Source organism: Condylura cristata, unplaced genomic scaffold, assembly GCF_000260355.1.
Source record: "Condylura cristata isolate star-nosed mole 26May11 unplaced genomic scaffold, ConCri1.0 scaffold00012, whole genome shotgun sequence".
Lineage (NCBI taxonomy): Eukaryota > Metazoa > Chordata > Mammalia > Eulipotyphla > Talpidae > Condylura > Condylura cristata.
In genome coordinates this window covers 23,014,508-23,042,346 of record NW_004567113.1, presented here as the reverse complement: position 1 = coordinate 23,042,346, position 27,839 = coordinate 23,014,508, and the positions used below count along the sequence as shown (strand labels likewise).

Here is a 27,839-nt window from a genome sequence, read left to right as displayed (position 1 = left end):
GGCTTGTACTTAGAGACACAATTAATCTGACATCCTAAGCAGTTAATGCAAACCACCTGAGTTGAACTCCAAGATTGGCTGAATACTTCAGATCACAGATCATTCTTGTTCTGTTCTTATTTATCCTTTAGCAAACAATGCCACAGAAAATCAGGCAAGATGATTTCGTATCAAGATTGACATAGGCATAGACAATGGTTAAATCTTAGCCTCCCTACCATGGTAAAAGGATAACCACTAACACCATGCCAGATCTGGTCAAGACCAAGCATAAGGCGAGGGTGGGGAAGGAGGTATGAATGCAGGTCCTGAAAAATCCACCTCTTTCTCAGACATCCTGCTCATACAAACGCTTTAACATGTCCCCCCAATTCAGAAGGCCTTTAGAGCACATTCTTTGGCCAATGAATACAATTATCTGCTGTTTAAATCTTGATTTAGAAGAATTTATTGGACTGTTCCAGAGTTGTGTAAAAGAAGTCAACCAGTGGGTAACAACATAAGCACAGGATGAACCTCTGTATTAAACACCCTGAGGCCTAAGGGTAAAACATCATCACTGGAGACCAGCAGATAAAATATTTTCATGTTTCAACAAAGAAGCTCTGTTGTATATCATCATGTGCAGGAGTAGAAGAATATAAATCCTTTATCCCAAAAAATCTGCTAATGACTCAGTGAAACCTTTCAAAGGCCAGTGCTGCTTTCCAGTCCCCCTACCTTTATCTTGGATCACAACTAAATCTGTAAGTACCAATAGGACTCCATTACTTCCGACAAAGATGTAATACTTTTCCAGCCTGCCAGATTGCCACAGCCTCTACTGCAATATCAAACTTGAATGATTCAGGACCTAGTTCTAATGCATTTCTGCCACTTGACTTATGGCATCTATGTGCAGTTTCTACCATGAGCTCTAAATACCAGTTCCATCCATTTTAGAATCATCTGCTCCTAGTGCAAACCCTCCCCCCAACAAAGCAGGCCAAACGCTCCACCTTCTTTTCTAAATGCCCGTATTTCCATCTCCAGGAAACTTCTTAATAAAATGTTTTTCTGCAGCCTTAATGGAAACATTATATATCTTTCTCTCCCTGTTCTATTTTTCATGACATCAACCATGCTTGTGTTGCTAAATGCAATCTTATTAAGTAATGGCACAGAAATAACAAACCATGCCACCAGATTTTGAGGAAAAAAGTTTAATATAAAGTCACTTGGCAGGAGACTGGAAGTAATACTTTAAATCAATCTCCTTGTGTATAGAGCATCAGGCAGTACTTATTTGGTGAAAAATAATTATTAAAATGCAAGTTGGATGGATGGAACTGAAGGGGATTATGCTAAGTGAAATAAGTCAGAAGGGTAAAGACAAATACCAGATGGTTTCCGCTATATATAGAATCTAGAGAGACAAAACAAAGGTTCAGAATAAACCAAACCAATAGCAAGCCCTAAAAAAATGTACTGAAATTAAGACTACAAGATGTAAGGGAAGAGAGACACAGTGTGAAAGGAAGCAAAATGGACTAGGATACAACACTAGGGTACCTTGTTGTTTGGTGTGGTGTGAGGACATGTCTGAGGGAGTATGACTCTACTTCTCTGACTCACATACAACATTGTAAAGCAGTGTTACCTCAATGTGTGTGTATTTACTAAGTAAAATAATAAAATAAAAAAGCAGGTTGATAGAGTATTTTGGTTGTTTTTCTGCTAAATCTGGTGCAATTTGAATTTGGATCCAGAACTGCAATATAATGTGCTTCTTTCTATCATCTATCTCACCATAAGTCACAGATCTCAGTTCCCTCTCCCATGGATGCATTGGAGATGGGCAATGACAGGGCACCTTCTGGCTAGCAAACACTCTGCTGAGTCTATACTCTGAATCACACCTTGTGAAAAATCAGGGTTCCCCCCCCCTTGTTTAAAATGGGATATTTTGGACCATTTTGCGAGCCCTCTTACTATTTTGTAAGACAGTAGAAATAGGAAATGCACCATGAATACCATGTATTTTCAGCAAGAACCCATAAAAATAATCTCCTAGCCCACAACTGATACACAATCCCACCCCAGTACCATTCTTGGGTTCAAATACTTCAGATAAAGATTATTTGCATTGGCCCTCCCTGATGGCATAGCACTAAGAAACTAAAGCCACTTCAGCATGAGTTCAATCCTTGCCCCGGGAGGTGATCCACAAGGCACGGGCAGACCACCCACTGCTCCCCTCAGCAGTGTCAATCTGCCTATTCTGCTCCCTGCTCTGTCTCTGGTGAATCCTCTCACTGTGCCTGCACCTCTGGCCTGTGCCCCAGTTCTGTGGGCATAAATAAATAAATCTTAAAAAAAGATTATTTGCATTATCTGTTTTCCTGAGTCATTTCTGAATGTGCATGAATAATCCTTTTAATTTTTTATCTTTTTTTTAAATTCATATCTCCTCTCCTGAGCGGTAACATGCTATAAGTATAAATAGATAAATCCAATAAATCAATGGTTGACCAATAACACAGACACCTATGAAATCAAAGTTATCTTCAGCCCATCTCAGATTCCATCATGCAGTCCCATTATGCAAAGGGTGTCCAAAGCATCTACTAACTCCTTAGAACAGGTCTCTGTGCACTCTGGCTCCATCCATACATCCTGTTATTATCCCAGGCATGTTTCATTATCTCTTTAATTTTTTATCCTTTTCTTTCTAATGTCTAATGTTGTCTTCTGGGATGCCACCATTTATTCCTAAGAGGTTTGGTATAGGGCTAGGAGCAGGGGTTTTTCTATTTTGTCTTGATTACTTTAACTGCCTTACTTTTCTGTTTTAATTTTGGCTCAAATTTCCTCTCTCCACTTTTTATAGCTTTCTTTTGCATCTTCTAGGATCTCCTGTGATCAGCTAAAACTTTCTCCAGTATTCTTCTTCACTGGGTCTATATTCATTGTGTCCATGGGTCTGGAAGACTCTGAGGTATCTAGCCCCTTTATTAGCACCCATATGAATAATTAAGATTTCTTACAAACCCAAATCAAGGGGACGCATTTTGAAGTGAATTGAAAGAGAAAAAGAATTTCTAGAAGAAAAAACAGGATGATGAAGTCACTTAGAATTAGGAGAAGAATAAACTTCTTAGAAAGCCTCAAGACAGCCATGTGGGAAACAAGGTAGCCTCAGGTTGAGAGGCTGTGCCCAAGGGGGCAACAGGTTTGGACAGTCATTGTTTTCACTTGTGGACAGATTAAGTTAGGAAGTGTTCATCTTATATCAAATTCACAATATAATGAACAATCTTCAAAATGGGGAAACTCAATTATTCTCTTCTTTAAAAATGTGTTCAAATTACATTAAAAAATTACATGGCCTCAACCATCTGCAGTTTATATGCTGTGATATTTTCTTTGCCATTTGGCTTTCAGTACCTTGCCAAGTTATTACAAGTCTTCTTCTCATTCTTAAGGCTAGATCAGCAAGCAGCACTGCCAGAAGCATTCAAGATAGGTTCTCCCATTTCTTCACACCAGTGAGATACTTCAATGTGATGACATCCAAGGAGTTGTAAAAGTCTTCCACAACGTCCTCGATGCTTTAGTCCCCAAATCTCTTAACCTTGGTGACAAAAAACTGCGGATTTCCAAAAAGGAAGGATGTCTGCACCTTGCCAGGAAACCGCAGAAGCTCTACTAGTTTAAATAGTAAGAAAAAGGTCGCATTTCTCCTAACAGGCCCCAGGTTCCAGGCACAGGGAGAGTATCGACACTCTACAATGAATGACTGGCATAAGTAGCCAAAGTAAATAAGCTTTCCTGATCACCACTGCTGTTGCTACCACATAGGTCTGTCAGGGAGGAGAATCACCTCCTCTCCTAGGACTTGGAGAATGTTATAGTTTTCATTTTTGCATTCAGAACTAAAATGCATGTGATTATTTTTGTGTTTGGTGAAAGGAAGGGGTTCAACTTCATTTTTCTGCATGAGGAAATCCAGTTTTTCAACACTATTTGCTGAAGGAGTATTCTTTCCCCAGTAGAACACCTATCTTAGTACCCTTGTCAAAAATAAATTGACTGTACATGTGAGACTTTATTTCTAGATCTCAGTTCTATTCCACTGATCTACCACTATGCCAGTACCATAGTTTCTTATTACTGTAGTATAAGTTTTAAAATGACAAAATGTGATTGCTCCAATACAACTTTTTAGGTATTTTGACTATTGTGGATTTCTTACATTTTCATGAGAATGTTGGGATTGGGCTGGAGTAGAGCTCTTGCCCGTGAGCGGTGGCGACAGGGTGGGTTAGGGAAAGTCAGTCTTCTCAATGCATCTAACTGAAAGTGTAGGTACTGAGAGATATGAAGTGGAAGCCTGCACTTCCATGCATTGAAAGATTAGACCCAGAAAAAAAAATCTGGAAAGCAAGAGAGCCCCCTAAGGGAGCAAGTTAGAAGTTAATTGCCACGACTTTTTGTTTTTATACTGAGTAGATTGTTATTACGTTCTCTCTGTGACATTAGAATAATTCAAAAACCTTCCATGTTTAGCTTTTCTAATCAGTAATTGTTGTTTTCTAAAGAGTCTACCAAGCTCCTCCTCCACCATTCTAGAATTCCCTTTGCCTTTGCAACAACCTTTTAAAAACTAATTATTGTAACAACACATTGAATTAAGGAGTAGCTGAACTTTTTTCTATTTTTCAAATAAGGTGAGACAGGTTAAATGTAGAAATGGAAATTGTACACCAGGAAACAAAACATATGCCTCCCACCAACTGGTTTTATCTGTTCAAGCTGCCTGTGTGGTGGAATAAGTTTGGAGAAAAGTTCACTGAACTTAAATTACCTTCTAAAATACACCTGATTCTGTGAGCCTGTGTTTTTATTCTGTTGCTGCAATGTTCAAAAGCTATGCAAAGATGCCAGAACTATCAAGGTAGCAGCATTGACAAATGTTATTAAGGTAGACCACTTCACTAAGTTTACTAGTCTTCTTCTGAACAGAAAACAAGTAGAAACCAATCTGTTGGTGGTAACAGCCCGAATAGAAAGTAGATATAAATTTTTCTAATGGTTTTTCTGTTGGTTACATGTTATACAATGTAAAGAAAGCAAAAACAGGTGCATACAGACAGTTAAACTCATAGTGCAACATTCCACTTGTACCAAAATTATAGGGCCAATCTAAAAACAAATTGTGATACAGGCAATTTTTTTCTTGCTCAGTGCTGTTTCTCCCTGTGCTCTGGCAACAATTCCATCTATCCAACTATACGTGTTTGGTAGGTTTGTATTTTTCTCTATTATCTCAAAACCTGCTTCATGCCTATTTGACTAAAATCCTATATTAAAACATGGCACCCACTCAGTTGTCAGCATGCTTATTTAGGCTTTAATTAAACACTACAGCTTTATGTGTTTGCATTTGGCATCCTCAAGGGAGTATGAAAGAGATTTTAGATTGCACTAAGGTTCTCTTCCCTTACACCCTGGAAATGCTTGTGTATGTGTGGTTTTCCACTTAACTTACATGCAAGTATTGTTCTACAAAAAAGATACCATTTCTGCTTGTATAACTGAATCAGTCTCCTGAATTTACACCTCCAGTCCCTCTATCAGTCATTGTGACAGCACTTCACAGCAATACAAAAGGAGAGATTGAACATAAAGACAACTGGTCTACCTACCAGTCAGCTGTGATTACAGCTCTGCACATCAAGGGTTAGACTACAAGGCAGTGTGCATCATCAGTATCACAATGTAGGATCAGATGAGCTATTTGCTGTTCTTCATTTATCTGGGAAAGGCCAAATGGGAACACACAGCACCAGCCACATTATGTGTCACCTTTCTTCCAGTGAAAAGTAAAATGGAGATCAGAAATGAAAATTGAGTTGTCAGGGATTCAGAATTCCACTTCATTTTACAGTTAAACAATAGCAACCTACAGCATTTCTATTTGACTCCTGTATATAAGCCAACCCAAAAATACAGAGGGAAGGACACTTACTATAGCTCTCTTTGCTTACATATTTTGCATATTTGGTGTCAGATTGGAAATACTGAGATTCAGAAAACTGTCTTCTCTTAAATCGAAACTTCCAGAGAAATAATGATAAAATGTGAACCAGATCCAGTTTGAAATCTACTTGAGTGATGATGTAAGAGTCACAGAAAGGCAAAATACAAAGCTAGTGGAGGATAGAGATGGAGACAGTACTATTATCTGAGTCTATCCTGTTGCCCATTTTCTAGAATGTGTCCTAATGTTTTACCAAAAGAGGTGCTATTTTTCTTTCAAAAATGTTAATGATATATTTTAATGTCAACCTAGGATAACTGACTATACACTGTATACATGTCTAACAATTAAAAGTACTGTTACTAAATAGTGTGGTATGTTGTTCGTTTTAATAAATCTAAGTCAATGACATTTTTCATGCAGGTTTAATAATTACTAGGGCATTATATATTTGTTCAAGTTCCAAACCTAAGGGTCATGTTTTTCTTCACATGCCTTTGTACCCCATATCTAATCCATCAACAACTACTAAGAATTGTTCTTTTAAAAGGTATTCCAAATCCAGATGCCTCACACATAGCTACCTTCATAACTTAGTTATTCCACGAGCCTCCTGTTACTTTTTCTTGCTTCCAGCTTTTGTTTCACTTCTGGCCATTTTCTACGCAGTAATGTGAGTAAACAAAAACTATATCATGTCACTCTCCCTTGTTCAAAAACTGCCAAGGTCTACCCTCTTTCAACTTATTCAGGAGAAATTTTCAAACTCCTAATCATGGTCTAAATACCTTATGTATTCCAAACTCTGCCACTCATTCTATTCAAGTCACACTGACTTCATGCTTCTCTTTGAACATGGCTTTTGTATTTAAAGATTGGGATTTAAATTTTAAAAGCTAAATATTACAATGATTTCATGTGAAGTCTCTGTGACACTGAGTCCTCTGTAAAGATTTTCTTTGAACAACGTCAACTAGAACTCATCAGGAATAAGTATTGGGCAAAGCAGTGAAAAGTCCTCTTACTAGATAATAGAAATGTGAATGAGACTCTGCTATGCATCAATGAAAAAATCAAATAGGAAAAAATGTTACAACATCAAGTTGGATACACAGTTCTTTATACCCACTGGGCATCCAATTGGATCATGGAAGCTTTTTTTCAGAATCATTGTGAAGGTTACATCTCATTGATGGCTAACATATCCATTTTTCTATTTTTAGAAAATTCATCCAATTCTCTATAATATTGTAAATCTTTTACTTAACAAGTAATAAGATGTCAAGTAGAAAATATGGACATTTATCTTAATGTTATGACAAAAAAATCAAGTATTTTGAAAATATCTCTGTCATATGTTATCAATCTGCATACATAATTTTAAGTGTAGTAATAATTTCCACCTTTAGGGAAATGATTCCCTTCTGAGTTTTAAACAGAAATTGCTCAAAGTCTACTCATGTTATATGTGAATAGAATGTCTAACACATATTTTACTTCTTGTACATGCTCATCAGATTTAAATCTGTGGACTTTCTATCACAACAGTAATCCTTCTTTTATATATAGTTCTAATATTCTACCTAGTTATTATAGTTCTGTCCTCACTCTGGCTAATGATTTCAGATTTAAATGCTTACTTTAAATGGTTCCTCAAAAGTGGAACTTAAAAATGTTAAGTGTATAGTCTTTCTTTAAAGAACTATAATTACAGAGCTGATAGATATTGGAGAGATATAGGGATACTCAGCTCAGCCAAAACTAAAGTTGCTGTCCTGTTGTTTCCTATGGCTTATGTCTGACAGAAAAGATAATTAAGTTACAGAGAGAGAAATTGCCAGTAGTTGTGAATCAGTGAAACTTGACAACCAAGAAAATACTAAGCATTCTTTTATCTCAAGTGCTGATTCTATGCTGTCCCCTTTTCTCTTTGACATTCTTAACAGTAGCTATAAATACAAAACTAGCATGAATCAATGGAAAAGAGTAGGGAATGAGAGAGCAATTTAGGAAAACGTTTGATATATTACAATTCACTCGCACGCAGTCATCCAACAGGCATGGAGTCTTCCCATTGCTGAGCCCCTGGCACCTTCTTCACCTACAGAGTCCGCCCCAGGTTTCTCTTCTACTTTCTTCCCAAAACTGAATATCAGTTCAGATGCCAGGAAGGGTAAGGTTAATAGTTCAACATCTGTTTCCCATTAAAGTCACAGAAATCTTTTGTCAATTGTCTACTCCTTGGCTTTACTAGTAAAAAGATACAAGGAAGATCGGTACAATGAGAAAAAGTTGTTTTAAATTTCTGTCCATTATTAAATAAGGTTTTCCTCCAAGTGTCCTAGAGAGTCATTTTGAACCGAAGTCTCTCCTGCTGGCATGTTTTGACTCACTAGCATTACCTTCCTGTACATCAGGGATATGCCATCTTTAAAGGAATTAAAAAGAGTTATCACTGTGAATTCAGGCTGTGTTGGTACTATTCTCCTTATATAATATGTATGTTTGAACTGCTGTGAAGACTGTGATTTTCCTGAGACTGGATGCAGGATGCCTTGGCAGTCTCTTAGAAGCAGCGCAGGAACAAACCATCAGTGTGATCTGCCGCTGGCTCTTAAACTCAGGAGTGGGCAATTGGCTAGTGCATAAAGAGGCTGGCACATACAGTGAGTTTGCTTACAGTTGTGCGCCTCTTACGAATCTTGTCCTAGTGAGCTCAATTACTATTCAAAATCTTAAGTGTACTCAATTCATAATCTCATGCCACCTTGTTACCTTTTGGAATAATCATTCCCCATAGACAGAAAACAGAAAACATGAATTTTCCATGATACTCTCATTAGATATAGGACTAGCACTGAAATTTTAACAATTACTTTTATTTTCATTTTAAGATATTTCAGACTAATTTTCCTTTTTTGCAGATGATATAAATTCAAATACTTCCCACTGTATGTCAATTCCAAGAATGATTTGTTTTATTCACTTTCATTTATTCTCTTAAATTTGTGTCTCTGGTAGCACTCAGGAGTGAAGAATAGATTCTTCACTTTTATCTTTCATTTTTTACCTTTCAACCTTGTACAATTACCTATTTTAATTCCATTTTCTTCATTTGTGAAATAGAAATAACCAACCCAATCCTACCTACAAATCAAAATAAAATTTTAAGTGCTAGAATAAGTAAGGGATTGCATTGTGTTAAGATATATATAAACAATCATGTGTTTATAAGATACACACTATTATTGACAACATACATATCTGAAAAAATACTTTGGCAAGAAGCTGGCTGGCAACCAAACACACAAGCTCCAAAGTCACAATGCTAAATTAATGAAAAAATAATAAACACAGAAATCATATACCTCCTCGTGATGGTTAATTGTATGTATCAACTTAGTTGGGTCATAGTGCCCATATATTTGGTCAAAAGCCATTTGAATGTTTCTGTAAATGTCAATATATCTGTGTGATTAGTATTTCTTTTGAGTATTTAGAGTATAACTGATTGCTTTCCATAATGTAGGTATGCCTCGTCCTATCAACTGAAGCCCTAATCAAACAAAGACTGACTTCCCCAAACAGGAAAGAACTTTGCCAGCAGAAAGCCTGCCCACTCCATCTGCAACGCTGATTTTTTCTGGGGTATTCAGACTGTTGGCCCACTTTGCAGAATTTGGACTTAAGAGCCTCGATAATCATAGGAGTCAATTGCCAATTGCTTCAAATAAAACTTCCTTTCTCTGCTTCTCTTTGTCTCATTATCTTGCCTTCCCTCCCTTCCCCTCACTTCTATTCTCTCCATACATACATATCCTGTCAGTTTTGTTTCTCTGGAGAACCCTGAATATACCTTCTTATGTCAATGGCTGCATCACTAATCCTGGCAAAGGAATATGAGAAAAGTAAAATGTGTGAAGTATGTAACTTCTATAAATTTGTAAGTCATCTGCTTTACGAGGTGTACGAGGCATGAAGATTGACCCAATAAGGAAAGCATGTTTTGGATTTTGTTTGTCTAAGAAGCTATTATGGTGCTAGGCAACTAATAAGTGTGTGCTATAGAAACTGGAACTAGCCACCCTAATATAGGTATGTCTTATTTCATTGTGCACAAATTGAGCAATGGGAAAAACTGCTTATTTGTTGTACAAGGGATAAAAACAGCCCTGACATCCAGAAACTATCTGGAATATTTTCTCACACCAACATCAGCAAAGCACTCACTGACCATGCAGCCAGACAAAAATGAAAACACTATGTAGTAATGTCTGAACACAAACAAAACTCTGTAAGCAAAGTAAAAGTCTACCTGAAGAAATTATTTTTATCTGATCAGGGAGGGAATAAGAGGGAGTCAGCATCAGAGGAAATAAAAAGAGCTCCTAAAACATCCAGATAGACCCACAAAGTATAAATATTCTCCAACCAAGAGGAATGATCAAGCATGTCTCTCTTGAATAATACAGTGAAAGTTACTATGTTTTAGCCTCACTCTAGTTTCCTTCATTTTACATAAAATTTATTAAGCTCTAATCATAGTATTACCCCCAATTCTTGACACCTTCTTACCAGAACATCATTTCAGAACACAGATCACAATCTTCTCCAAAGTCATCTCACATGTGCCAGAATCCTACAAAAAGCCCCACAGGTCTCTGTGGCCACGTATGGCCTCCACAGTCTCATTAGAGTAAGCATGATTCCAAATCATCCAACTGCAGGAGTATTCCTGATGGTGTGTAACTGGAAGGCATTGTTATGGACAATAATCTTATGCTCACAATATAAAGAAATGAGCAGTGTTAACACTATTTGACTATCTGTCCATGGTCATTCTGACATTCAAAGTGGACAGGTGAAACAAGTTTGTGCTAAACCACGGTGAAACTCTATTACAGCAATACCACTAGGTCTGAACTAAATTTTATTTTTAGCTTGGAACTTATCTAGATATTCATTAAAAGTCTGTTATTTTGATATTCAATCATTATTTATGAAAATCGGTAATGGAATATGTACAGAATTAAGATTGCCATTTTATCAAACCCTATTTTATTTATCTTTATGATGATTAAGAAATTATTTCTCTCATGGTAGCTTTGGTAGCTTTGAGTTGTCATACCTGGAATTAGAATTAAAAGTACAAGTGAGAGAAGATTTGAAAAATAATGAATTTGGGCTTCAGTGAAATATAAATATGAATGTATATCTCAAAATATCATTCCTGACATTTTTGAGTTCTTTATATGACTTTATATTCCACTACAGGAAAGATAGACAGATGGTAGACAGACGACAGAGATAGATGATAGCTAGATAAGAGTGTTTCATTCTTCTTTTGAAAAGACATTTGTATATTGACCTTTCATTTTGCAAGCTTACAATCAAGTTCTTTTAATCTATTTTCTCAAACACTAGTGTTATTAAAAATTACCTGGCTGGGCCCTCCCTGGTGGCGCAGCTGGTTAAAGCACAGCACAAAGAAGCTTAAGCCACTTCCCCATGAGTTTGATCCCCACCTGCCCCGGAGGAGATCCACATGGTGAGGCAGACCTCTCCTGACCCGCCCACTGCTCCCCTCAGCAGTGTACTTCGTCAATCTGCCTGCTTTGTACCCCACTCTGTCTCTGGTGAATCCTCTCACCCTCCGCATCTCTGGCCTGTACCCCAGTTCTGTACGAATAAATAAGTAAATCTTTAAAAAAAAAATTACCTAGCAAGGTGCTTAATAATTAGTCTAAGGACATTTAGAAAATCTTTGTTTAACAATAAAATAGGATCTGTTCTTCACATATGTGCCAGTATAAGTTTCATAATGATTATACATTTAAAATAAAAATATAAAACTTTATGCATACTAGAAGAGATATACCTGTGAACATCTTCAACCTGGGAGAGAGAAAACAGCTTTATCTCAATATCCAGTAGCAATTCAAGAAAAATGAACAATTGACTGAAAATTTTCAAATACTCTGTACAACAATAACACTGCAAACAAAGTATACAAACCACATAAAATTTGAAATTTTCTGTAACCCATATTACAGGAGAGAAGAAGACCAATGTAATATAAAAGCAACTCCTATATGCCCAGATAAGAGAACAACAAATAGATGTATGGGTAAAGGACAAAAACTCTCAATGGAAAAGATAAGAAAAAATGGCCAACCTCAAAAAGAAATATTCAAAATAAAACTATAATGAGAAAACATTTATCTCCTATCACATTGAAAAAATCTAAAACTTTGACAATAAAATCTATTAGAGAAGATGTTAGAAAGTAATTTTAAGTTTCTGGTGGGACTGAAAACTGGAAAAACCACTAAGATAACTCTTTGGCAATTTAAAGAAAGAAATGGAATTATTAAACGATTATAGTTAAGCTTGCAAAATGAAATGTCAGTATACAAATGTCAATTGTTTCTTTATATACCCAAAAGCAAACAAGTTAAATTCAAAATTAAATTTCTCAAAAAGTTAATAATATAACTACTATATGATTTAGTAATTCCACTTCTTGGTATTCACATGAAGAATATAAAAACAGAATCTCAAAGAAAGCATGTGTCTCACAATGTTCTTTGCAGTGCTATTCCTAACAGCCAAAAATAAGGAACCACCCGTAGCTCCCAGCTCAGGTTGGATGAATATGGAGCACAGGTCCACAATTTTTCAAATGTGTTACCACACCACATCCACCCAGAGTACTTCTAATTCTCCACAAGCTTTGCTCTTGCCCATCCACACCTCCCTCTCTTCTGGCCCCGTCAGTAGTCAAACTCCTAGGTTTTGATCCTTGCCTCTTCACATTCCACCCACAATCACAGTATTTATCTTTTTTTCCTCTGACTTACTTAAAATAATCCCCTCAAGCACCATCCATATTGACCTAATGGCAAATTTCATCTTTTTATGACCAAGTAGTATTCCATCATGAATATATCTACATCTTTATCCATTCCTTTGTTGGGCACCTCATTTGCTATAGTAAATAATGCTGCAATTAATTAAGAGTATACATCCCATGAAATGAATGTTTTCACATTCTCAGAAAGATACTAAGGGGAATTATTGGAACACAGGGTGGTTCATTTTTAACATTTTTGAGGAACCTCCAACAACTGTTTTTTCATAGATTAGTCTACATTTCTACCAGTGCTACTTTCTCCATATCCTAGCCAGTACATAGTGTTATTGATCTTTTTGATATGGGACATTCTCATATGTGTCAGGTAGTATCTCGTTGTGGTTTTCATTTACATTTCACTGACGACTAGCAAATGGTGAACATTCTTTCATATGCTTGGTGACTATGTGTATGACTTCTTTGGAAAGGTGCCTGTTTAGATCCTCTACCAACTTTCTGATCTGGTTGATATTTGTTTTATCTTTATGAGTTGTACCAATTCTTTGTATAACTTGAGTATCAGCCCCTTGTTGATTGTTTAATGTGCAAATATTTCTTCCCATTCATTGGTGTGTCATTTTGTCTTAATGATAATTTGTTCTGTTTAGCAGAAGTTTTTTAGTTTTATGTAATACATTTGATTATTTTTTATTTTGTTTCCCTTAATATATCAGTCAAGTTCCCAATGACATCACTGAAGCCAATGTCACAAATATTTTCTTCTATTTGTTTTAATCCATTTGGAGTTAATTTCTCTGTAAAGTGTGAGATAGTGAGAAGTGACCATATATTTAAGGAATTCATATTGATGTATATTCATAGCAAAGTGACATAATATATGGCATCTTCATCTACTTTGGACTTTTAAACATATTTTTATTTTTCCAGTGAAATAAGATAAAAAGATGAAGGCAGAATGACAATCATTCTGAATCTGAATGGCATACATGGAGATTAATTGCAGTTTTTCTTCTTATTTAGTCTTTCTAACTTTAGGTTTAAATTTTTTTTAATTAATTGAATTATGACATGAAAGTCTCATGAGTAAATTTAACCAAAAGAACATCAAAGTATAGCACTGAGAAGCTAGCCTCAGCCATTTCAGCAGAAGTTCGATCCACATGGCACAGCAGACCTCTCTGGCCTCACCCACTGTTCCCCTCAGCAGTGTTCTTAGTAGATCTGCTTGTTCTGCTCCCCACTCTGTCTCTGGTGAATCCTCTCGCTACCCCTGTACCTCTGGCCTGTACCCCAGTTCTGCATGCATAAATAATCAAATCTTAAAAATAAATAAATAAATAACCAAAGGAACATAAGGGGAAAAGAGGAAAGGACAAAGGAAGAAACAAAGGAAAGTTAGGTGGGAAGAAGTAGTGAAAGAGGGAAGGGAAAGTGAGTGGGGGGATGAGGAGGGAAAGGAGAGAAAAGAAAGCAAAAAGGAGAGCTGAGAGTAGAGACTGCCTTCAGACGATCTGAGATTCTGTAAGTGAGAATTTAGCCATAGGTCTGCACATTTTTACTAAAAATCCCCAGACACCGTTTTCCTCTGACCTTTAGCACTTCTGTTGAAGTGAATCACTGTGCCTAAAAGTCTGATACTAGTACCTTGAAAATGCTGTATTTTCAGTTTGCACACATACATTCATATTTAAAGACATTGACTCAATCAATTATAAATAACAAAGAACATTTTCCTTCACTGTGAAAACAATGAAAAAAATTCCACATTATCAAAACAATGCATAAGCACTCATTTAATTTCTATTACCAATATATCTTTATCAATAATTAAAAAGTAATAAGAATATATTGGTCAAAAACACAAATTTCAATTAGGCAGTTTGGGACTCAAACGTAGCTTGTGATGATTACTCCTAATAATACTACTGCATGTACTTGCTTGTCACTAGGAGAATAAGTCTTCAATGTTCTCCCACCCAACCCCACCTCCAAAAAATAGGAATTATGTGACAGGATGGAATACTAGCTCATATTAGGATAACTATCATTTTCAATTTAAATATATCAAATCAACATGTTGGGCATTTTAAAGTTTCACAAAGTGATATCTTAATTATATATCAATAAAGTTGGGGGGAAGTAATAGAAATGATATCAATAATATAGAAAAATAGACAATACAAGTGAAGAGAAGAAATGTGACTTTTTTCTGCTTAGATTTTCATAAATCCTCAGAAGCAAGGGTTGACATCAATTTGTTGTCTCTAACCTAAGAAAATAACAGGCATGAAAGAAATTTGCTATTGCTTTAACAGACTTTCTCTGACTAGCCATTTATTAGTTTTACAGAGAAGCATCAATAGCTTATGCATCAATTTAAGACTACACTTTGCTCAACTTTAATAAAAATACATGTCATCCAGCAGTCTGATTCTCTTTATCAGGATAGATAATGCCCAGATATCAGTTTTAATCAGGAAAATGCTACTCGAATCTTCCTCATGTTGCCTCATTTTTTCAGAGGTGTGTCCTAATGTGTCCCTCACATGTTTTACTGTCTCATAAACCTAAAATGATAACTGATGGATGCATAAGCATGGAGGTCAGGCTGGACTATGTCATTAGGTAAAATCCCAATGAAAATTTCAGACAAAACTACTGTTAAAGTTACTGTTTCAACATTTGTGAAATATCTGTTCTTAATAGGAACAACAAAATTGTTTTAAGGCATTTTCACATTTATGCTCTGTGGCATTTCCTTATCTAAAATATTTATAAAGTGAAAAAGTCAGTCAATAGTCTAATTTTAATGAGAAAGATCTGCACTATGGGGACAGAACAAAGGGAAAACCTCATTTATTTGTTAAAATATCTCATACACATATATTGACCATTGCTTTCCACTACAGAAAAATACTTGTGGTCTTTTAGTTGCTGACATATATCAGAACACTTTAAATTCTACTGTGTTATATAAACCTAAATTCTTTCATGTTCTCACATATGCTATCTAGAAGAAATAAGTTCAGTAAAACAGAATAGGAAACAAAGTGGTGTACAGCTCTGCCTGTTTTTCATTGCGAGAATATTCTTAACTTTTTTAACTTAGCAGTTCGAGAGCCCGTCTATATACTCCTATGCCTACATTCACCTGAACACATATTCTTACAGGTCCATGCAACTTGCATCTACTATCTTTGGATCAATAGTAACACAAACTTGCTCCATAAAAGAAGGGAATTGGCAAGTGACTTAATCTCTAGTGAGAGTCTTAGGAGGAATCAACAAGAGCCATTTAATAATGATGGGGCAAAAAATGTGTTGGAACCATGTTAATACCTAACAGCAGGAGAGTGCCCTGGAAAGTTACACTGACAGTCTTTTAAAAGTTATCACTTTCGAGTAAATAAGATGACACCAAATGAAATTGTGACTTTTCTAGGCCATCTGCCTGCTTAATTGCAACATCACAACAAGAACTCAGGTTTCCTGACTCCCCATCTCATCAAAACCATCCAGCCATGATCAGTGGTCCTAACAAATCCTCCACTCCAGGATAGAAGCCATTTATCCTCTCAGACCCTCCTAACAGGAAGCACTTTGATAGCCTGAGTGCCTAAATTTAAGTAGGCCAAGTATCTAGTGGCTGTTAAGCAGTAGTTCTAAAAAATGATATTACTCTAACTATAGAAAACAACTATAAATGATAAGATGCTTCTTATCTCAGTAACAACACTGTTGTCATAACCTATATTATATTTAATTGATTATAAGACCAATAATAAAATGCACCCATAACTATATTTACTCTATTAAACATATTTAGTATTTTATATACTCATATATTTAAGATATATATTTAGTGTATCATATAGAATCACAATTTGCTAGGTACTTCATATACTTTATCTTATAAAATCATCAATATAGAATTTAACTATTATCTACCTACTAGTTATTAGTTTAGAAACTGGTTCATCGAGACCCCCTCTCTAACCTCTCAAGACAAAATCAAATGTCCCGCCTTGTGCTTCTCTAACATGTAGCTTCCTTATCTGTCTACATATGTTATCTCTAGCTCAGTCCTCTGGGAAAAGAAATTATTTCCATCTCACTCGCCAATGTATACTCAAAACCCAGGAGAGTGCCTGACATATATTAAACATTAAATAAGCATTTTTAATGAATTAATAAATATTCAGGCAAAAGAACAAAAGAAATGGTCTGGCAATCTGGGAGAGAAGGAAATAAAGAGGCTTGGAATGCCAAGAGTTTCCTATAGGTGACGGCTATGTACACTGAGGGCCACGGCCACTCAAGTTTTCTCTTTCCTCCATTTTTACACCAATAAATGTTCTAAAACCTCCCTACATTATCATAATGGCTGTTGTGACTACAACTCTAATAGGGTGATGCAGACACAACAGGAATGTTGATGTCTTTTTACCTCTGGTCCATCTAGAAAATGTTTTAAGTCAGAAACTGCCTGAAAGCTTCTTTTCTAGCTAATAGTACTGTGGCTAGTCAATAGAAATGTGTTTTCTTTGGGCTCCTTTTGTATATATGTGTTAGCTTTCCTTATCAAACATACAGAATACACTGGAAGAAAGATGGTAGAGATTATCTACTTCCTATGACTTTGTAAACCTCACATAAGGGCTTGAAGGTCTGGGAAGTGAAAGATAGGGGATTTTATCTTTCACAAAATAATCACAAATGTAGTTAAACCAACTACACCCTGGAGATCCGTACTGATTTTTAATGGGAAGTAAAAGTCACAAGATTCTGGTCGGATGTGGCTTTTTCAATCCCAGGATAGCTGATCAATAAAATAATTCTGGCACCACTTAGGCTAGAATAAAATAGCTAGCAGAAATGCAGACTATAACTAACATCCAAATTTCCACATCATATAAATGATACTATTTTCCCTACTTTCTTTCCTCTCCATCCTTCTCCCAGTTTAAGCCCTCCTAGGAATCGTTTGTCATCCTTGTAAACCCAAATGGCTGACTTTAAAAATATATGTTTATAAAATGCTCATACTGTGCTTTGCCTCTTAGACTCCCTTGAAATAAAGCAGCCATAATCTCTGTGACAGTTGCTGCCATTAACGCCGATCATAAAAGCTGGTAAAGAGGCAGAGATAGTGATTTACCACTCATCGCTATGCTAGTATATCCTCTTCCTAATAAAAATCAGGGAAATTATTACTTTCTGAAAGCTTAGCACTTCAACATTTGTATTTTGAACCTCCTCTACTGTAAGATTCAATGTTCCTCATGCTATTTTTTTCTTCCCAAGGACCTGCCAATGTAAATGTGCCACACTTGAGCTCAATGGCGTACTCAGCTGAAAGAGCATATGTCCTACATCTATAGTGGAAAATTTGGTGGTTAGTGAGCAATCAGGTGAGCTATAACTCAGATTTAGAGATAAATGCTGTTTGAGACTCCAGTTTCATTTATGGATATAATATAATTCGAAAAGCTTAGATATCTCTCCTGTAAAAATTTTCACTCCTAAGACTTAGGGGAAAAAATAGTGTTGCTACAGTGTTTGACATGAATAACACTTTTTTCTTGATTTATCCATTATTTAACTCTTATCTAATACATTCAGATAAATGAAGTCAAACAGCACAAAAGTACACAGTGATCAAGTGTACCAAACGCTGAAACCACTGGCCTATGCATATGGAAAAGATGGAAAAGTCCAAGAATATGTGGTATTAATTTGATTTAGCTTGATACTTTACATGGTATTTTCACTTAACTCAAATTATATTGTAGAAACATTACAGAATCATAAAATGAGGATTTGACCTAGCCATGTTATCTCCTGTAAAATACCAGAGAGCCATTCAATGGACTAAGACCAGGGCATCTCCCACAAATGCAGATTTAGTCATGCATACACATACCTGCCTTAAGAAATTAAAAAAGCAGAGGTCAAAACAAGGACATGCATTCTGATCACACTGATACAGTCTTTATCACCCCCTCAAAAAGTGGAAAAGCATACTGTCAATTCAACAATGCTAAATTCCATTTACTCTTTCACTTAACAGAGATATATACACACAGTACTTACTAGTTAAAGTCACTTTACTAGATGTTAGAGATAACAATGGAGAACAAAACAAATACAACCCATTCTCTTATGCATTTTATTTTCCAAAACTAGAAATTCAGGTAAGAGATAAACTAAAAGCAAAGTTATTCTATATGGACTTAGGTGTTGCAAAGAAAATTACAGTACTATATGGTAAAGCACACTATCACATTCAGAGGTAGACAGTCCAATGTCATGTAAACATTGTACTGCCATCTGCCTCCCTAATAAATTCACCATCACTACTCTTTCCTGAGCAGCAAACAAAACTAAGCTCTTCTAGTAAAGCTTTATATTCAATTCTGTCTGAAATACCCAGAAGGAGAGTCTAAAAGAAAATTAAAGAGTTGTGGAAGTAGATTCAGAAGACCTAAGTATGAGTTATTTGGGGGTAATGAGAATGGGTCTCAGAAGTATCAGTCACATAAAGCTGTTCCTGGATGGATGCATGAATGGATGCAGGCATGCACGGACAAACAGAGAACCTCAGAAAATTAAAGGAGCCTGAAATTTCAACAGAGTGCTTGCTGTGATACAGATACATATTTAGACCTCAAGGATACATAAAATATTACTAATAGTCAGCATTGAGTACTAACTTAAAATGTCAAGCCTGTGCTAAAAACTAGGTTTTTGTAAATTAACCTAGCTTGTTACTATAACTCTCCTCATTCTGTAAAGGAGGAATTAATTTTTTTTTTAATTTCTTTGCACAACACCACACAATTAACAAATAAGGTTTCCAGGATTAAGGTCGGAACATTGTCACCTCATCTATGCACATCCTATTTTGATAAATTATCACACTTATATCAATCAACTTGCAATCAACTGATGGGGAGGGTTGTGTATTAGCAAAATAAAGTGGACACCAACAAGCACTCCTAATAGCATTATTATGTTGTCTCAAAGAAAAAAAATAACACATCCAACCAATTGCCATAAAAATCTGTACCCCAAAACTCAATGACTGCACTCAGCAACACATTCCAGGTCCTACAAAGCATTTTCTTTCAAACAACCTATTCTACTAATTTCTATCATGACTTCAATTGAAATACACAATTTTGGCCCCTCCCTCATGGCACAACGCTTTGAAGCGCAGCACTCTGAAGCTATCTGCAGTCACTAAAGCACAAGTTGAATCCCTGACCAAGGAGGTGACCCACAGGATGTGGCAGACCTCTACTGTTTCTCCCGCTGCCACCCCTCAACAGTAGTCTTCAGTAGATCTGCTTATTCTGCTCCCCATTCTGTCTCTGGTCAGAGTCCTCTCACACACACCCTCCAACACCTCTGCTCAGTTCTTGTATACATAAATTAAAAAAAATTAAATTTTTAAAAAGTAAAAATTATATACATTATTTCTCTCTCTTCTCTATGTATAATTGAAAATTAGTCTGCCTCTCTATTTCTAGACCTCTTTGTACCTATTTATTATTATCATGTACTTAGAGATCTACATCCCTCAATAAATTTCCCTATAGGTCAGCACTCTCTCCATACTTCCTCCCTACCTCACTGCCCATAGTGTTAAGAAATAGCCAAGAAATGCTCATTCAGTGAGCTTTTCAGTATATTGGGGGTTGTGATAATGTAGCACAATACCGTGACCTCAATTTAAATGCACTAATACTAACTCAAAACTAAATTAAATGACTTCGTAATACACAGAGACTTTTGAGGTGACATTTAGGGATTATTTGAGTAGTGTTGCAAATGAACTATTATACTAAGTGAAGAGAATGTTAAAGAAGTTAGAACTACTAACATTCTCGAAAAAAAACATGTACATGTATACAAAGAGCCAGTCTTACTATAGCAAACACATACCACATGTGTACACCGACTCCTGCCCTGCAGGAAACAGTTAATCAATCATGACATTTGTTTCTTCTAAGTTGAACTGATCTTTAACATCCTTCTTTAGCAAGACATTCTAATTGTTTCTCCCAACAGACAGGCACTTCATTTCAAATCCTAGTGTATGCAGAAGTACCCCATTTGAAATCTCAATGTAGGATAGCCCAACAGAGCAAGTATCCTCTATGATATAAGAAAGCAATCAACTTGCAAAATCTATAGTAGTGCTGCATCACAATCCTATGCTAAGTTCTGAGTTTCTCTTTGTTTGCATAAACAAAGGGCCAAACTACTCCAGGGGAATGAGAAATGATCATAGTAGAAAAAGTAATACATATAATAATCCAAACAATGCCACAGAAAATATTTTTCACAACTTATACTAAAAATAAACAGGGGTGACTACCTACCCACTAGAAATTCTCTATCCAGTATGTTGTTGTGGTTTGTACTCACAATATAAGATACTGGAGGCGTGACATTTTTTGCATTGCAATACACTAAACTATTCCCTCTCTAAAACTAAAAGAAACAATACTGAGAAAATATGAAATACTGTGCACAGGAAAATCATTATTTCTCTCTAGACTGACCTTGAAATTATAGATGATCTATTTCCAAATACATTAATTCCAAAACATAGATCGTTCCCACTAATCTCCTTTCTAGTTGCACACAAATGATAGGGTATAGAACTAGAAAATCCTTTGTAAAAGGAAACACAGAACAATTCAATTAATAATTTCAATTTCATTTGGCATTAAAGGTGTTTTAAAATTAGATATCTTTATCTCAATGAAAGCAAGACCATTAAATGAAAAGAAGTCCCTCTGAAGATTGGGAATTCAATGCCACTAAATTAGTCAATAGATTTAAAATTACAAAGACTTAAAGTCCAGGGAGGATTTTATAGAATCTTTTTTTATAGTGACTTTGGATAGTAGGCCTTGGGAGAAAGACAAAGTTTATTCTAAAGAGGAGGGAAAAGCTAAAACTTAAAGAAAAGAAAAAGTGCTCTTACAATTGTAAAAAGACAGATGATATTACATAGTGTATTATCATTACCAACAATAGTGTATTAAAAACAGGGGAACAAAGTAAATTTAGACTAAGTCAATCTAAAAGTTAAGTAAACAGAGTTTATTAGAATTTAAGAATTTATCTTTCCATCCTTATTCTTAATGATTTCAACTGTTAATCATACAAGCAAACTTTTTAAAAATGAGTATAATTCTTGTCTCAACAGTTTCCCTTTAATTAACTCTCCGGTCTAATGTCAGCCAATTGTTTTCAAACGGTGATTAACTTCTGCTCCACTGTGTGAACAGTGACCAAGCTGTGTCTCCATAGCAGCTGTCATTTCATACCTGAAGAGGCAAAAGAGATGACTGCCTGCTGAATTGGTATAATAACTGGAGAACATTAAAATGAAAATGCCCTTGAAATCTTCAATAGACAATGTTAATAACGTCTACTTAGCCACAAGATGACGTTTCCCCTCCATCTCTAATAGAAAATGATCAGAGGAAAGGATTGTCAATACAATCCTATACATTAAAAAATATTGGAAATCTAATGTTAAATAACCAAGGTTACTCAAGCCAATCTTACAATATATAACAAATAATTCAGTTCAGTGGAGTGATAAGAGTTTAGTGGAGAAAAGTAGTACTTGAAGTATGAATTTATTCATCCATATTCAGCACCTTAATTTGTTCAGGCACTGGACCATGATAGATATGAGGTAGACCTGGGCTTTGACATCAAATCTGCCATGTAATCTACCAAAGATCATGAAACCAGAAAGCCATCTATCCCCTAAAACTGAAACAAATTTTGTCCTACATTCGAATCTGTGCATCCCAATAACCATGCATATAATCTTTTTGTTTTTAATTTTTCCTAGGTATAAAGAGGAATTTTCATATACCATTAATCACAAAACATTTAAAAGTCAGTGTAACAGGGGGCCTCCCTGGAGGTACAAGGGATTATAGCACAGCACTATGAAGCTATACGAAGCTACTGCAGCATGAGTTCAATCTCCAGCCTGGGAGATGACCCATATGGCATAATAGACCTCTCCTGTCTCAACTGCTGCTCCCCTCAGCAGTGTATTTCAGTCAGTCTGCCTATTGTGTTCCCCACTGTGTCCCTAATGAATCCCCCTCTCACCCTCCACATGTCTGACCTGTACCCCATTCTTGTATGCATAAATAAATAAAAAAGTTATATTCTTTGTGTTCCGTATTGTATATTAACTGTATTAAAGTCTCTTTTCATTAAAGTTTTATATATTTTGTCTTGTTGCGGCAGAACCCACTTAGAGCAGGCAGGTTTTTGGGGCTTTAAGGGTGCCCCTCTCTCCCTGTCCTGGAACAGATTTGGTGTCCTATAACAGATTACAAAGAATATAACTTCTAAATCAAACACCTGAATTTATCCATCCCCTCGTGGGCAAAAGTCAACCCAAAAGGGATTGGCCCAAAGCAAGGCCTGAAAGCTGCCACAAGACTAAAGCACCTTCTGGCCGGGACCCATGGAAAAGGGTCAGAAATGGCCAGACAAATCTGGGAGGAAAAGAGCAAAATCAAAATCAATATAAACACGGCCATAGTCACCTCCCTACAGGTATCTCACCCACATCTGCCTTAACCAGTCCAGGGTCAGGAAACAAGCCCAGTTTCTTCATCACATGTTTGCTGCTCCATGTGGCTTCCTTAGGTCTCCTCCTCTTTCTCCAACTGCTTCATTCTCTTCTTCCCTCTTCTCATTCCTTCTCTCCTTTTTCTCTGCTCAGCTCCACCGTCCTTCTGGTTGGGGCAGGGAACCTGGAACTTCCCCTTTTCCTAGGGACCACCCTGTTACATAAGTATTCCATTCCACCAGAATAGTAAAACTGCTACCACTATTCTCCATTCTTAATACACATATTCCACCAATATTCCCACCTTTAGTTTGCTGGTGAATAAGAAGGAATGAAAGTAATAGAAATTATAGACTATCTTCTTTCCATTTCTTTGGCATAATTTTCAATATAAATAGCTGACTAATACAGAAAAGAAAGAAATTAATGGGTTACTGATCATTGACAGTTTTTTATAAACTCCATCACCCTTTTTTGTTTGAAGCATATTTGGTTCAAATGCAAAGCAGGGTACCCTCACTGATTGTGATGGGTTAAGTAATAGTCCCCCCCAAATATTTCCATCTGCTAGTCCCCAAAACTGTGAATATGTTACCTACAAAAAGAACATATTATATATAGTTGAATTAAGCACTTTGATAGGAGATTATCCTGGATTGTTGCACAGGCCCACGTGATTCTTATTTAAGAGGAAGGCAGGAGATTCATAAAGTCAGAAGATGTGACAATGGAAACAGAAGAAGAGATTGGAAAATACTACTGAGTGGGCATTTTCACACAGCATAGCATAGGGCTATGAGTCAAATAATGCAGGAGCCCTCTAGAAGTTATATAAAGCAAAGAAAAAGATTCTCCCCAGCCACCAATAGAAAAAGTACAGGGAAAATTCAGAAAATGGGGGGGGGGGGAACTGCTGTTAAATATACTAAATTGTTTTCCCTTTTTTCAATGATTTATCTGATATGACATTTGTTGTTTACTATTAATATCATTCTAAGCAAAAAATATATATAATTTTAAATTATTAGTATGAATTTTACATTAATTTTAGCCTTATAAGATAAATTTCAGACTTATGACTAAGAATATAAAAAACTAATCATTGGAAGAAGAGATACAAAATGTAGACTATAATATTAAAGAATGACTGAGTTTCAGATTAAATTAGCATTGATGAGGACTACAGCTTTCAATTACTGGAAAGTCATGTTTTGTAAGACTAAGAAAATATCAAAAAGAGATGATAAACGTAAAGTAAAAATATATGGGTAGTTACAAAAACTTATTATGTTTTCCTACTACAATGAAAAGATTCCCAAATTGAATTAAGAGACATAATCTAAATACGTGCTGCTTCAAAGAGACATACCTAAAGTAAAATGGTATTAAAATGTTTTTAAGAGAGGCAGAGATTTATCAAATTGAGAACAAAATGTCTGTAACCACAAACTTAATATAATCAAGAATCGAATGTCCTATTAACATGACCTAACTATTCCAGTAAATTCCTGCCCAGGAAAATATAGCTCCAAATAATGTTAGTTTGCTTTATAAATGCCTTAAAATCAATTTACCCAAACATTGGACAGTTCAACATGCCGCCTACTTTGACATTCGGGCGAATAGTCTCCATCTCAGGAAGATAAGTTTCTTAAATGAGAAACTGAAATAATCTTATGCATCAAAATGCTTCAAAAATTTAATCTTGTGTCTACAAAACAACTATAATATCAAAAACTTTGCTCAATTCTACTCAGATGTTTTTATTGAAGACCCACCTTAAACCCAATGCCAGAACTCCTAAATTTTCATCCAAAGGTGATTTTCTCCTTTACTGAACAGTAAATAATAAACTCATCTTCACTTGAAAATTTATGTCATTTGAGTCCATTTTCTAGGTTGGCAGTCAAAGTAACCTCAAAAGGAAAAAAAAAAAAAAAACAAACCTAACATCAACTTTCAGATGAACTAAATAACAAAAAAACAAAGTAAGATGTTATTTTATGTTGATAAAAAGATGTAATCCATAACAAAGATAAAAGAATCACTAGCCTTTTAATTAACACATTACCAAATAAAAATAAAGTCCAAACTGTTAAAAGTCAAAACGAAATTTATAGAAAACAAACTGCAGTTAATGAACTTAATGTTTGCTAGATCAAGTTGTCAAAAAGGAAAATGAACAGACAAATGCAAATTAGTTGGAATAATAATTTCAGACAAAATAAGTTTAATGCAAATGAGTTTAAAACTCAAAGAACAACATTTCTTACTGAGAATTAGACTAAGCCAACTAATAACTTTAAGTCCCTAATTATAGATTAACCTCTATGGCCCACAAAAGACAGTATCTTTCCAAGCATGTTGAGAACAATGATTTGTTTAAAAAAAAAAACCATAGCAGATACTCCTTATTAAAGAAATCTAAATTTCCTAAGGCAAATACTATTCAATCCAATCACCAGTCACAGTGCCATAGAACAAGAAATTAATAATTTATCTTGCTTAATGAAAGTGAAAATGTAAAGCATCTACCAACATAGCTACTGGCTTAAAGAGAAAATTAAAACAATTACACATCATATAGGAAAAAAATTAAAATAAGAACAACTTATCAAAGCTTACAAGTTATAGTCAAAGCAATTTTCATCATAGTAGTAGCTTACTACTATGGAATAGTATTAAGCATAATATATGCATTTTATTATTTAATAACATCTCTTGATAAAGATGTGACAACTAGCTTTGGTTTATATACACAGAAACTGAGGCTTAGAAAGCAAAAGCTAAGAAAATAAAATTGAATTTATAAGTAATCTGTGATGAAATGTTAAGAAATAAAACAAGAATTGTATAATAATTACAACAGATACTTTGAAAAATGTGCTTAATAAAATTCAGCATTCGTTCCTATTTTTAAAATTTAAAGAAATTTCATTTTTTGTTAGCATTATTATATTATTTATCTACAGCTAAGACTTACATCATGCTTAAAAATGAAGTCTAAGAGAAATATTTCCAAAGGACTTGTTTAAAAAGTACTAAAGATTCTACACCTATATAAGATTGGAACATTTCAATGATGTAAACCCTTCTCTACGGTGTGACAATACAGATATATTTAAGGTCCTTACAATTTCTGCAATTACAGAAATATAAGCTTTCTTTAAATTTGTGTTTCTCTAACTTATTTGACTACATATCATTTGTCACAAACATCACCACTAAGCACTACAGGAAACATTATTCTTAAACTAGAAGGTAAAACAAGGATACTTATAATAAAGGCTTCTAGATCTGTGGCCCACGAAATAAAACAGAAATGAGTTAGATTATTCATAAATGAATACTCTGGTTAGACATGGTCATAATAATGACTGAAGGAAAATGCAAGAAAATGTTAACAGGACTTATCTCTGTGTGGACAAATGATAGCTGACTGGATTTTCCCCTTTATATTTTCTGTATTTTCTATAAGTAAACATGCACTATATTATAATAATATCATTTTATTAAAGCAACATTTTGAGACTTTTTCCAAAGCATATAGACAGAACTTTTTTCCAAAGCAAGTCATGAGAACTAAAAATCGGTATGGCCTATAAAACACACATGAAACAAACCAATGTCAAACATATCTGAGTTACTCAACTGAAATCTGCTCATTTGGTCTCTCTTTCTAAGTTCTTTTTGTGTATGAAAGTATAAACAAAGAATTATCAGGAAGAAGTTTATTACAAATAATGGAATGAATAATATGGTCCAAATAATCAAGAATTTTCCCACGTGGAAAAATAAAACAAAAAACAACTGAAAAAGAGCTAAATCACACAAACCTAAATCAGTCAAATTTGAAATTTCTCAAAAAGGACAAAAGCATGAAGCACAATATTAAAAAAGACAAATGAAAAGATGTGTCAAATTATTTTAATTCATGTAACACCGGTTTTCAAAACTGTGCAGGTTCCCTCAGTTCAGCAATTGTGCGTGTCACCAATTCACCACCAAATGTCTAGTTACCATCCTATCAACCCCTCTCCAACCCATTCTTTTCAGTTTAAGGGTTTACTTTTACTTCTGTTTTAATTTTGGCTTTATTCATCTTTATAGTCCACATATGAATGAACTCTTAAGGTATTGTCTTTCTCCTGATTTATTTCATGTATTATTATTTTCCCAAGTTCCATCCCTGTTGTTTCAAATGCCATGACTTCACTTTTTTTCTTTTTTTTTTTTTAATAACGGAGGTATGCATTTGTAGGTGACCCCATCTTTTTGGTCCATTCATTCACTGTCAGGGACTGACATTGTTTCCATAT

General features: G+C 35.2%; 1 pseudogene; it reads right to left on the bottom strand.

Moving 5' to 3' along the window:
* Positions 1-480: 480 nt before the first annotated feature.
* The window catches only part of LOC101632946, a 100,378-nt pseudogene continuing 73,019 nt past the window's right edge, over positions 481-27,839 (bottom strand).